General features: G+C 41.0%; 6 non-coding genes across 6 annotated transcripts; all 6 read right to left on the minus strand.

Annotated features, from left to right (window-relative positions):
• Positions 1-721: 721 nt before the first annotated feature.
• Positions 722-803, minus strand: TRNAL-UAA (transfer RNA leucine (anticodon UAA)). Its single transcript has one exon. It is a non-coding gene; the product is annotated as a tRNA-Leu (tRNA).
• Positions 804-1,196: 393 nt separating this feature from the next.
• Positions 1,197-1,278, minus strand: TRNAL-AAG (transfer RNA leucine (anticodon AAG)). Its single transcript has one exon. It is a non-coding gene; the product is annotated as a tRNA-Leu (tRNA).
• A 233-nt stretch (positions 1,279-1,511) lies between these two features.
• Positions 1,512-1,593, minus strand: TRNAL-UAG (transfer RNA leucine (anticodon UAG)). Its single transcript has one exon. It is a non-coding gene; the product is annotated as a tRNA-Leu (tRNA).
• Positions 1,594-4,871: 3,278 nt separating this feature from the next.
• Positions 4,872-4,953, minus strand: TRNAL-UAG (transfer RNA leucine (anticodon UAG)). Its single transcript has one exon. It is a non-coding gene; the product is annotated as a tRNA-Leu (tRNA).
• A 6,518-nt stretch (positions 4,954-11,471) lies between these two features.
• TRNAL-AAG (transfer RNA leucine (anticodon AAG)) lies at positions 11,472-11,553 on the minus strand. The gene has a single exon. It is a non-coding gene; the product is annotated as a tRNA-Leu (tRNA).
• A 399-nt stretch (positions 11,554-11,952) lies between these two features.
• On the minus strand, positions 11,953-12,034 carry TRNAF-AAA (transfer RNA phenylalanine (anticodon AAA)). The gene has a single exon. It is a non-coding gene; the product is annotated as a tRNA-Phe (tRNA).
• Positions 12,035-12,594: the final 560 nt, after the last annotated feature.

Here is a 12,594-nt window from a genome sequence, read left to right on the forward strand (position 1 = left end):
AGCATGATTTTTAAGATTCCTTATCTTAACTGAAAACCACAAAATTATACAAATACAAAAGATTAAATCACATGTTAATTTGCATGTTAGCAAAATCATAAGAATAAGTACAAAAACATTTCAAGACCGCATAATACTGGCAGCAGTGGGATTAAAGCATATGTTAATTTTGTATGTTAGCGTATGTATAAGAATAAGATAAAAAGGTTTTAAGGAACTCTTACTACTGGCAGCAGTGGGATTTAAACCTACAGGTCTGTTGTAAAATGGTTAAGTCTCTAAACAATAGGAAAAAACAATGATTCTATCAACTGTCTTTTCCTAAACAGAAACCCACACACTCATGCAAATACAAAATCATTTGAATTAGATCAAAATGTTCCGAAGACCTACTGGCAGCAGTGGGATTTGAACCCACGCCTCTGAAGAGACTGGAGCCTTGATCCAGCGCCTTAGACCGCTCGGCCATGCTATCTTAATATACTACATGAAAAAAGCTTCCTTAGAGTAAGTTTAGTGAATTTTCCTACATTTTAACTTCTTCAAGGTGGAAAATGGATAGGTCTCTAAGCAAAAAGGAAAAAGCAATGATTCTATCTACTGTCTTTTGCAAAACAGCAAAGCATGCACTCATACAAATACAAAATAATAAAGCACATGCTAATTTTTCTATTAGCAAAATCATAAATATAAGCTAAAAAGTTTCAAAGTAAAAATACACTGGCAGCAGTGGGATTTGAACCCACGCCTCCAAAGAGACAGGAGCTTAAATCCAGCGCCTTAGACCACTCGGCCATGCTACCTTTTTCAGCATGATTTTTACGATTCCTTATCTTAACTGAAAACCGCAAAATTATACAAATACAAAAGATTAAATCACATGTTAATTTGCATGTTAGCAAAATCATAAGAATAAGTACAAAAACATTTCAAGACCGCATAATACTGGCAGCAGAGGGATTAAAGCATATGCTAATTTTGTATGTTAGCTTATGTATAAGAATAAGATAAAAAGGTTTTAAGGAACTCTTACTACTGGCAGCAGTGGGATTTAAACCTACAGGTCTGTTGTAAAATGGTTAAGTCTCTAAACAATAGGAAAAAACAATGATTCTATCAACTGTCTTTTCCTAAACAGAAACACTCATGCAAATACAAAATCATTTGAATTAGATCAAAATGTTCTGAAGACCTACTGGCAGCAGTGGGATTTGAACCCACGCCTCTGAAGAGACTGGAGCCTTAATCCAGCGCCTTAGACCACTCGGCCATGCTACCTTAATATACTACATGAAAAAAGCTTCCTTAGAGTAAGTTTAGTGAATTTTCATACATTTTAACTTCTTCAAGGTGGAAAATGGATAGGTCTCTAAGCAAAAAGAAAAAAGCAATGATTCTATCTACTGTCTTTTGCATGCACTTATACAAATACAAAATAATAAAACACATGCTAATTGTTCTATTAGCAAAATCATAAATATAAGCTAAAAAGTTTCAAAGAAAAAATACACTGGCAGCAGTGGGATTTGAACCCACGCCTCCAAAGAGACTGGCGCCTAAATCCAGCGCCTTAGACCACTCGGCCATGCTACCTTTAGCAGCATGATTTTTAAGATTCCTTATCTTAACTGAAAACCACAAAATTATACAAATACAAAAGATTAAATCACATGTTAATTTGCATGTTAGCAAAATCATAAGAATAAGTACAAAAACATTTCAAGACCGCATAATACTGGCAGCAGTGGGATTAAAGCATATGCTAATTTTGTATATTAGCGTATGTATAAGAATAAGATAAAAAGGTTTTAAGGAACTCTTACTACTGGCAGCAGTGGGATTTAAACCTACAGGTCTGTTGTAAAATGGTTAAGTCTCTAAACAATAGGAAAAAACAATGATTCTATCAACTGTCTTTTCCTAAACAGAAACCCACACACTCATGCAAAATCATTTGAATTAGATCAAAATGTTCTGAAGACCTACTGGCCGCAGTGGGATTTGAACCCACGCCTCTGAAGAGACTGGAGCCTTAATCCAGCACCTTAGACCGCTCGGCCATGCTACCCTAATATACTACATAAAAAAAGCTTCCTTAGAGTAAGTTTAGTGAATTTTCCTACAGTTTAACTTCTTCAAGGTGGAAAATGGATAGGTCTCTAAGCAAAAAGGAAAAAGCAATGATTCTATCTACTGTCTTTTGCAAAACAGCAAAGCATGGACTCATACAAATACAAAATAATAAAACACATGCTAATTTTTCTATTAACAAAATCATAAATATAAGCTAAAAAGTTTCAAAGTAGAAATACACTGGCATTTGAACCCACGCCTCCAAAGAGACTGGAGCCTAAGTTCAGCGCCTTAGACCACTCAGCCATGCTACCTATAACAGCATGATTTTTACGATTCCTTATCTTAACTGAAAACTGCAAAATTATACAAATACAAAAGATTAAATCACATGTTAATTTGCATGTTAGCAAAATCATAAGAATAAGTACAAAAACATTTCAAGACCGCATAATACTGGCAGCAGTGGGATTAAAGCATATGCTAATTTTGTATGTTAGCATAATTATAAGAATAAGATAACAAGGTTTAACATAGCATAATGTTCTAGAATAGTCTGTTTAATCGCCGCATACTCACAGTTCCCCCGAGGGTCCATAGCTCTATAGGCTTCAGCAGCTCCACCCTCTAAGAACCCCACAAGCTGTCGAACTCGCTCCCTTTCCGGGACTTCCATTAATCAACACTGATGCTCAAAGTCCTGGAAGAAGCCCTCAATGTCGCCTGCAGCCTCATTAAAGGGCTTAAAGTCTTTGTGGGACACTCTGGGGAGTTCCCTCATGGTGGGTGCTGAGGTTACAGTCTGTCTGGAGCTTCTAGCTGCTTCCAAAGCGATCTGCTCCAGCAATGCCATCTCCTGAGCTCTGTGAATGGCCTTCCTCTTATCGTCTATGGTGGCCTCTTCTCCCAGAAATGCCAACTCCTCCTCGTACCACACAACCCACTGACTTTTTTGGGTATTTACCTCCGGCTGCAGTCTTTCCTCCATTTGCTGTGAGGATCCTTCCTCAGTGTCATCTTGCAGGCGAACTCCTTCCAAAGCCTCAATTAGCTGCTCCTTGGAGAGTCCTTTAAAACGGACTCCTACTTCATGGGCCTTTGTTTGTAGGTTCATCGCAGTCCAGCTCTTGTACTCTGCGGTGCTGGTTCCCAATGTTGATGGGCCTTTGTCCTCCATTCCTTCTGCTCTGATCCCACTGCTGCCAACCAGTTTGTGACGGGGTGTACAGCAGAGCAGGAAGGGACAACAGGCCGAGGGATGATCCAATGAGATTTATTAAAGCAGGGAGCATACAACATCAAATATCCATAATGTCCTTCAAGTCCACCAGAAGTCCACAATAAGCCCAAGGAAATAAACAGATCTGGAGGTGCTTTCCAGTAATCCCGCACCCGATAAACGAAACAATAGTCCTTCCACGAGTCCAACAGAACAGGTTCGGGGGCACCTCCCGATAATCCTTGTGCCAGCTAACAAAGCAATAGTCCACATGAGTCCAAGGGATCCCAAAACAATCTCACAAACGACGAGATATGTCCTCAGCTCAAGTCTCATCCCGTTCGCTTCCGCAGTCACAGATGGACGTGGGGTCTTGCCTCAGCTAAGAATCCCCACTCCTTCCCCTTTAAGGATCAACTCACATCTGATCTCAAAAATAAGAATGGATTGTCTGAGCTCCTGGGATCCGCCCATGAAGGGGGGTGGGGGTCACACCTTCTATTCAATGGTTGGGTCCACCTGAAGATTCTAGACTGGTCGGCTCCTCTTAGTCTATCTAGTATGTACATATGACTAGCCACCTGCTGTGAGAAAGAATGGCTATTCTTCACTAGTGGTGTTGACAAACCTTAATTACATTATAGCTTAGGGCTGCAAGTATTGGGGGAAGGAGACATATTGTTACAGGTGAACTCCCAGCACAAGAAAATACATAAATTACAGCTAATAGAAACCAGAGAACAGTTACATACATCAAATGGCATATTATTCAAATACAGGACAGGGCAAAAGTACATATCATGACAGACATGTCTCTAAATATTAGGAAAAAAACAATAATTCTATCAACTGTTTTTATCTTAACCAGAAAGAAAACACTTAAGCAAATACAAAAGAAGATTAAAACACATGTAAGTTTGTATGTTAGTAAAATCATAAGAGTAAGTTCAAAACAATTTTCAAGCACATATCATACTGGCAGCAGTGGGATGAAAGCACATGCAAATTTTGTCTGTTTTCATAATTATAAGAATAAGATCAAAAGATTTTCAAGAACTCATACTGCTGAGTCATACTCAGCATGATTAAGTAGGCTTCCTTAGAGTAAGTGAAGTACATTTGACAACATTTAAAATCAGTGCATGTTGGAAAAAGGGCATGTCTCTAAACATTAGGAAAAACCAATGATTCTATCAACGGTCTTTATCTTAACTGAAAACCGAAAAATCATACAAATACAAAAGAAGATTAGATCACATGCTAATTTGCATGTTAGCAAAATCATAAGAATAAGTACAAAAACATTTCAAGACCTCATAATACTGGCAGCAGTGGGATTAAAGCATATGCTAATTTTGTATGTTAGCATAGTTATAAGAATAAGATAAAAAGGTTTTAAGGAACTCTTACTACTGGCAGCAGTGGGATTTGAACCTACAGGTCTGTTGTAAAATGGTTAAGTCTCTAAACAATAGGAAAAACCAATGATTCTATCAACTGTCTTTTCCTAAACAGAAATCCACACACTCATGCAAATACAAAATCATAAGAATTAGATCAAAAGGTTCTGAAGACCTACTGGCAGCAGTGGGATTTGAACCCACGCCTCCAAAGAGACTGGAACCTAAATCCAGCGCCTTAGACCACTCGGCCATGCTACCTTTAACAGCATGATTTTTACGATTCCTTATCTTAACTGAAAACCGCAAAATTATACAAATACAAAAGATTAAATCACATGTTAATTTGCATGTTAGCAAAATCATAAGAATAAGTACAAAAACATTTCAAGACCGCATAATACTGGCAGCAGTGGGATTAAAGCATATGCTAATTTTGTATGTTAGCATAATTATAAGAATAAGATAACAAGGTTTAACATAGCATAATGTTCTAGAATAGTCTGTTTAATCGCCGCATACTCACAGTTCCCCCGAGGGTCCATAGCTCTATAGGCTTCAGCAGCTCCACCCTCTAAGAACCCCACAAGATGTCGAACTCGCTCCCTTTCAGGGACTTCCATTAATCAACACTGATGCTCAAAGTCCTGGAAGAAGCCCTCAATGTCGCCTGCAGCCTCATTAAAGGGCTTAAAGTCTTTGTGGGACACTCTGGGGAGTTCCCTCATGGTGGGTGCTGAGGTTACAGTCTGTCTGGAGCTTCTAGCTGCTTCCAAAGCGATCTGCTCCAGCAAGGGTTTCTGAGGGATGTTATTCTGGATTATCTCAATGAGAATAACTGTTTAACTCCATATCAGCATGGGTTTATGAGAAATCGCTCCTGTCAAACCAATCTAATCAGTTTTTATGAAGAGGTAAGCTATAGGCTGGACCACGGTGAGTCATTGGACCTGGTATATCTCGATTTTTCCAAAGCGTTTGATACCGTGCCGCACAAGAGGTTGGTACACAAAATGAGAATGCTTGGTCTGGGGGAAAATGTGTGTAAATGGGTTAGTAACTGGCTAAGTGATAGAAAGCAGAGGGTGGTTATAAATGCGAAAAACCCTTCAAAAAACCATCCTGAAATTACTTGAACTCATGTGCCAACTCATGGTACATGAGGAGCAATTTCAGCCCACTAGAGCAACCAGCAGCAAGAAACACATATCTGCAGGCTGGACTAAAAACCAAATAAAGCAAAACACCAAAACAGGAAAATCCAAACTTAGCTTGACCAGAAGGTTCTAGGAGCAGGGAGCAGAGGTAACAAGACACACTGGATACATTGATAACCGGCGAGGAAATGCCAGCAAAGCCAGGTTAAATAGGAAACTCCCATATCCTGATAGAACAGGTGGAACCCAGAGACCCAGGAAAGACAAGTCACCCAGTACCATCAGTAACCACCAGAGGGAGCCCAAAAACAGAACTCACAACAGTACCCCCCCCTTGAGGAGGGGTCACCGAACCCTCACGAGAACCACCAGGGCGACCAGGATGAGCCCTATGAAAAGCGCGAACCAAATCATCAGCATGAACATCCGAGGCAACCACCCAAGAATTATCCTCCTGACCATAACCCTTCCACTTGACCAAATACTGGAGTTTCCGTCTGGAAACACGAGAATCCAAGATCTTCTCCACAACATACTCCAATTCTCCCTCCACCAGCACTGGAGCAGGAGGCTCAAGCGAAGGAACAACAGGTACCTCATACTTCCGCAACAACGACCGATGGAACACATTATGAATAGCAAACGATGCCGGGAGATCCAAACGAAACGACACAGGGTTAAGAATTTCCAAGATCCTATAGGGACCGATGAACCGAGGCTTGAACTTAGGAGACGAGACCTTCATAGGAACAAAACGAGAAGACAACCACACCAAGTCACCAACAAGAAGTCGAGGACCCACGCGGCGACGGCGATTAGCAAACTGCTGAGCCTTCTCCTGGGACAACTTCAAATTGTCCACCACATGACTCCAAATCCGATGCAACCTATCCACCACCATGTCCACTCCAGGACAATCAGAAGGTTCCACCTGACCAGAGGAAAAACGAGGATGAAACCCCGAATTACAAAAGAAAGGAGAAACCAAGGTAGCAGAACTAGCCCGATTATTAAGGGCAAACTCGGCCAGCGGCAAAAAGGTAACCCAGTCATCCTGATCAGCAGAAACAAAACACCTTAAATAAGTTTCCAAGGTCTGATTAGTTCGTTCAGTCTGGCCATTCGTCTGAGGATGGAATGCAGACGAAAAGGACAAATCAATGCCCATCTTAGCACAGAACGTCCGCCAAAATCTAGACACAAACTGGGATCCCCTGTCAGAAACGATGTTCTCAGGAATCCCATGCAAACGAACCACATTCTGAAAAAACAGAGGGACCAACTCAGAGGAGGAAGGCAACTTAGGCAAGGGTACCAGATGAACCATTTTAGAAAAGCGATCACACACAACCCAGATGACGGACATTTTTTGAGAGACAGGGAGATCAGAAATAAAGTCCATGGAAATGTGCGTCCAAGGCCTCTTCGGGATAGGCAAAGGTGACAACAATCCACTGGCCCGAGAACAGCAAGGCTTAGCCCGAGCACAAACCCCACAAGACTGCACAAAAGAACGCACATCCCTCGACAAGGAAGGCCACCAAAAAGACCTGGCCACCAAGTCTCTAGTACCAAATATTCCAGGATGACCTGCCAACGCAGAAGAATGGACCTCGGAGATGACTCTACTGGTCCAATTATCCGGAACAAACAGTCTCTCAGGCGGACAACGATCAGGTTTACCCACCTGAAACTCCTGCAAAGCACGTCGCAAGTCTGGGGAGACAGCAGACAAAATCACCCCATCCCTAAGGATACCAGAGGGCTCAGAATTTCCAAGGGAGTCAGGCACAAAACTCCTAGAAAGAGCATCCGCCTTCACATTCTTTGAACCTGGCAGGTATGAAACCACAAAATTGAAACGAGAGAAAAACAGTGACCAACGAGCCTGTCTAGGATTCAGACGCCTGGCAGACTCAAGGTAAATCAAATTTTTGTGATCAGTCAAGACCACCACACGATGTCTAGCACCCTCTAGCCAATGACGCCACTCCTCAAATGCCCACTTCGTGGCCAAAAGTTCCCGATTACCAACATCATAATTCCGCTCAGCCGGCGAAAACTTTCTAGAAAAAAACGCGCATGGCTTCATCACTGAGCCATCGGAGCTTCTCTGTGACAAAACCGCCCCCGCTCCAATCTCGGAAGCATCAACCTCAACCTGAAAAGGGAGCGAAACATCTGGCTGACGCAACACAGGAGCAGAAGAAAACCGGCGCTTAAGTTCCTGAAAGGCCTCCACAGCCGCAGGAGACCAATTAGCAACATCAGCACCCTTCTTAGTCAAATCCGTCAAAGGCTTAACAACACTAGAAAAATTAGTTATAAAACGACGATAGAAATTAGCAAAGCCCAAGAACTTCTGTAGACTCTTAAGAGATGTAGGCTGCGTCCAGTCACAAATAGCCTGAACCTTGACGGGATCCATCTCAATAGTAGAAGGGGAAAAAATATACCCCAAGAAAGAAATCTTCTGGACTCCAAAGAGACACTTTGAGCCTTTTACAAACAAGGAATTGGCCCGCAGGACCTGAAACACCTTCCTGACCTGCTGAACATGAGACTCCCAGTCATCAGAAAAAACCAAAATATCATCCAAATACACAATCATAAATTTATCCAGATATTCACGGAAAATATCGTGCATAAAGGACTGGAAGACTGAAGGAGCATTAGAAAGTCCAAAAGGCATTACCAAATACTCAAAATGGCCCTCAGGCGTATTAAATGCGGTTTTCCACTCATCACCTTGCTTTATTCGTATAAGATTATACGCACCCCGAAGATCAATCTTAGTGAACCATTTAGCCCCCTTAATGCAAGCAAACAAATCAGTCAACAATGGCAAAGGATACTGATATTTTACGGTAATCTTATTCAAAAGACGATAATCTATACAAGTCCTTCTCCCTGTCAAGTAGGAGTCCGTTTTAAAGGACTCTACAAGGAGCAGCTAATTGAGGCTTTGGAAGGAGTTCGCCTGCAAGATGACACTGAGGAAAGATCCTCACAGCAAATGAAGGAAAGACTGCAGCTGGAGGTAAATACCCAAAAAAGTCAGTGGGTTGTGTGGTACGAGGAGGAGTTGGCATTTCTGGGAGAAGAGGCCACCATAGACGATAAGAGGGAGGCCATTCACAGAGCTCAGGAGATGGCATTGCTGGAGCAGATCGCTTTGGAACCGCAAAATTATACAAATACAAAAGATTAAATCACGTTAATTTGCATGTTAGCAAAATCATAAGAATAAGTACAAAAACATTTCAAGACCGCATAATACTGGCAGCAGTGGGATTAAAGCATATGCTAATTTTGTATGTTAGCATAATTATAAGAATAAGATAACAAGGTTTAACATAGCATAATGTTCTAGAATAGTCTGTTTAATCGCCGCATACTCACAGTTCCCCTGAGGGTCCATAGCTCTATAGGCTTCAGCAGCTCCACCCTCTAAGAACCCCACAAGATGTCGAACTCGCTCCCTTTCCGGGACTTCCATTAATCAACACTGATGCTCAAAGTCCTGGAAGAAGCCCTCAATGTCGCCTGCAGCCTCATTAAAGGGCTTAAAGTCTTTGTGGGACACTCTGGGGAGTTCCCTCATGGTGGGTGCTGAGGTTACAGTCTGTCTGGAGCTTCTAGCTGCTTCCAAAGCGATCTGCTCCAGCAATGCCATCTCCTGAGCTCTGTGAATGGCCTTCCTCTTATCGTCTATGGTGGCCTCTTCTCCCAGAAATGCCAACTCCTCCTCGTACCACACAACCCACTGACTTTTTTGGGTATTTACCTCCGGCTGCAGTCTTTCCTCCATTTGCTGTGAGGATCCTTCCTCAGTGTCATCTTGCAGGCGAACTCCTTCCAAAGCCTCAATTAGCTGCTCCTTGGAGAGTCCTTTAAAACGGACTACTACTTCATGGGCCATTGTTTGTAGGTTCATCGCAGTCCAGCTCTTGTACTCTGCGGTGCTGGTTCCCAATGTTGATGGGCTTTTGTCCTCCATTCCTTCTGCTCTGATCCCACTGCTGCCAACCAGTTTGTGACGGGGTGTACAGCAGAGCAGGAAGGGACAACAGGCCGAGGGATGATCCAATGAGATTTATTAAAGCAGGGAGCATACAACATCAAATATCCATAATGTCCTTCAAGTCCACCAGAAGTCCACAATAAGCCCAAGGAAATAAACAGATCTGGAGGTGCTTTCCAGTAATCCCGCACCCGATAAACGAAACAATAGTCCTTCCACGAGTCCAACAGAACAGATTCGGGGGCACCTCCAGATAATCCTTGTGCCAGCTAACAAAGCAATAGTCCACATGAGTCCAAGGGATCCCAAAACAATCTCACGAACGACGAGATATGTCCTCAGCTCAAGTCTCATCCCGTACGCTTCCGCAGTCACAGATGGACGTGGGGTCTTGCCTCAGCTAAGAATCCCCACTCCTTCCCCTTTAAGGATCAACTCACATCTGATCTCAAAAATAAGAATGGATTATCTGAGCTCCTGGGATCCGCCCATGAAGGGGGGTAGGGGTCACACCTTCTATTCAATGGTTGGGTCCACCTGAAGATTCTAGACTGGTCGGCTCCTCTTAGTCTATCTAGTATGTACATATGACTAGCCACCTGCTGTGAGAAAGAATGGCTATTCTTCACTAGTGGTGTTGACAAACCTTAATTACATTATAGCTTAGGGCTGCAAGTATTGGGGGAAGGAGACATATTGTTACAGGTGAACTCCCAGCACAAGAAAATACATAAATTACAGCTAATAGAAACCAGAGAACAGTTACATACATCAAATGGCATATTATTCAAATACAGGACAGGGCAAAAGTACATATCATGACAGACATGTCTCTAAATATTAGGAAAAAAACAATAATTCTATCAACTGTTTTTATCTTAACCAGAAAGAAAACACTTAAGCAAATACAAAAGAAGATTAAAACACATGTAAGTTTGTATGTTAGTAAAATCATAAGAGTAAGTTCAAAACAATTTTCAAGAACATATCATACTGGCAGCAGTGGGATGAAAGCACATGCAAATTTTGTCTGTTTTCATAATTATAAGAATAAGATCAAAAGATTTTCAAGAACTCATACTGCTGAGTCATACTCAGCATGATTAAGTAGGCTTCCTTAGAGTAAGTGAAGTACATTTGACAACATTTAAAATTAGTGCATGTTGGAAAAAGGGCATGTCTCTAAACATTAGGAAAAACCAATGATTCTATCAACGGTCTTTATCTTAACCGAAAACCGAAAAATCATACAAATACAAAAGAAGATTAGATCACATGCTAATTTGCATGTTAGCAAAATCATAAGAATAAGTACAAAAACATTTCAAGACCTCATAATACTGGCAGCAGTGGGATTAAAGCATATGCTAATTTTGTATGTTAGCATAGTTATAAGAATAAGATAAAAAGGTTTTAAAGGAACTCTTACTACTGGCAGCAGTGGGATTTGAACCTACAGGTCTGTTGTAAAATGGTTAAGTCTCTAAACAATAGGAAAAACCAATGATTCTATCAACTGTCTTTTCCTAAACAGAAATCCACACACTCATGCAAATACAAAATCATAAGAATTAGATCAAAAGGTTCTGAAGACCTACTGGCAGCAGTGGGATTTGAACCCACGCCTCTGAAGAGACTGGAGCCTTAATCCAGCGCCTTAGACCGCTCGGCCATGCTACCTTTAGCAGCATGATTTTTAAGATTCCTTATCTTAACTGAAAACCACAAAATTATACAAATACAAAAGATTAAATCACATGTTAATTTGCATGTTAGCAAAATCATAAGAATAAGTACAAAAACATTTCAAGACCGCATAATACTGGCAGCAGTGGGATTAAAGCATATGCTAATTTTGTATATTAGCGTATGTATAAGAATAAGATAAAAAGGTTTTAAGGAACTCTTACTACTGGCAGCAGTGGGATTTAAACCTACAGGTCTGTTGTAAAATGGTTAAGTCTCTAAACAATAGGAAAAAACAATGATTCTGTCAACTGTCTTTTCCTAAACAGAAACCCACACACTCATGCAAATACAAAATCATTTGAATTAGATCAAAATGTTCTGAAGACCTACTGGCAGCAGTGGGATTTGAACCCACGCCTCTGAAGAGACTGGAGCTTTAATCCAGCGCCGTAGACCGCTCGGCCATGCTACCCTAATATACTACACAAAAAAAAGCTTCCTTAGAGTAAGTTTAGTGAATTTTCCTACAGTTTAACTTCTTCAAGGTGGAAAATGGATAGGTCTCTAAGCAAAAAGGAAAAAGCAATGATTCTATCTACTGTCTTTTGCATGCACTCATACAAATACAAAATAATAAAACACATGCTAATTTTTCTATTAGCAAAATCATAAATATAAGCTAAAAAGTTTCAAAGTAAAAATACACTGGCAGCAGTGGGATTTGAACCGTGGGATTTGAGCAGTGGGGCTGAACTGGATGGACAAATGTCTTTTTTCGGCCTTACTAACTATGTTACTATGCCTCCAAAGAGACTGGAGCCTAAATCCAGCGCCTTAGACCACTCGGCCATGCTACCTTTAACAGCATGATTTTTACGATTCCTTATCTTAACTGAAAACCGCAAAATTATACAAATACAAAAGATTAAATCACATGTTAATTTGCATGTTAGCAAAATCATAAAAATAAGTACAAAAACATTTCAAGACCGCATAATACTGGCAGCAGTGGGATTAAAGTATATGCTAATT

This window comes from Ranitomeya imitator, chromosome 4, assembly GCF_032444005.1.
Source record: "Ranitomeya imitator isolate aRanImi1 chromosome 4, aRanImi1.pri, whole genome shotgun sequence".
In the NCBI taxonomy this organism is placed as follows: domain Eukaryota; kingdom Metazoa; phylum Chordata; class Amphibia; order Anura; family Dendrobatidae; genus Ranitomeya; species Ranitomeya imitator.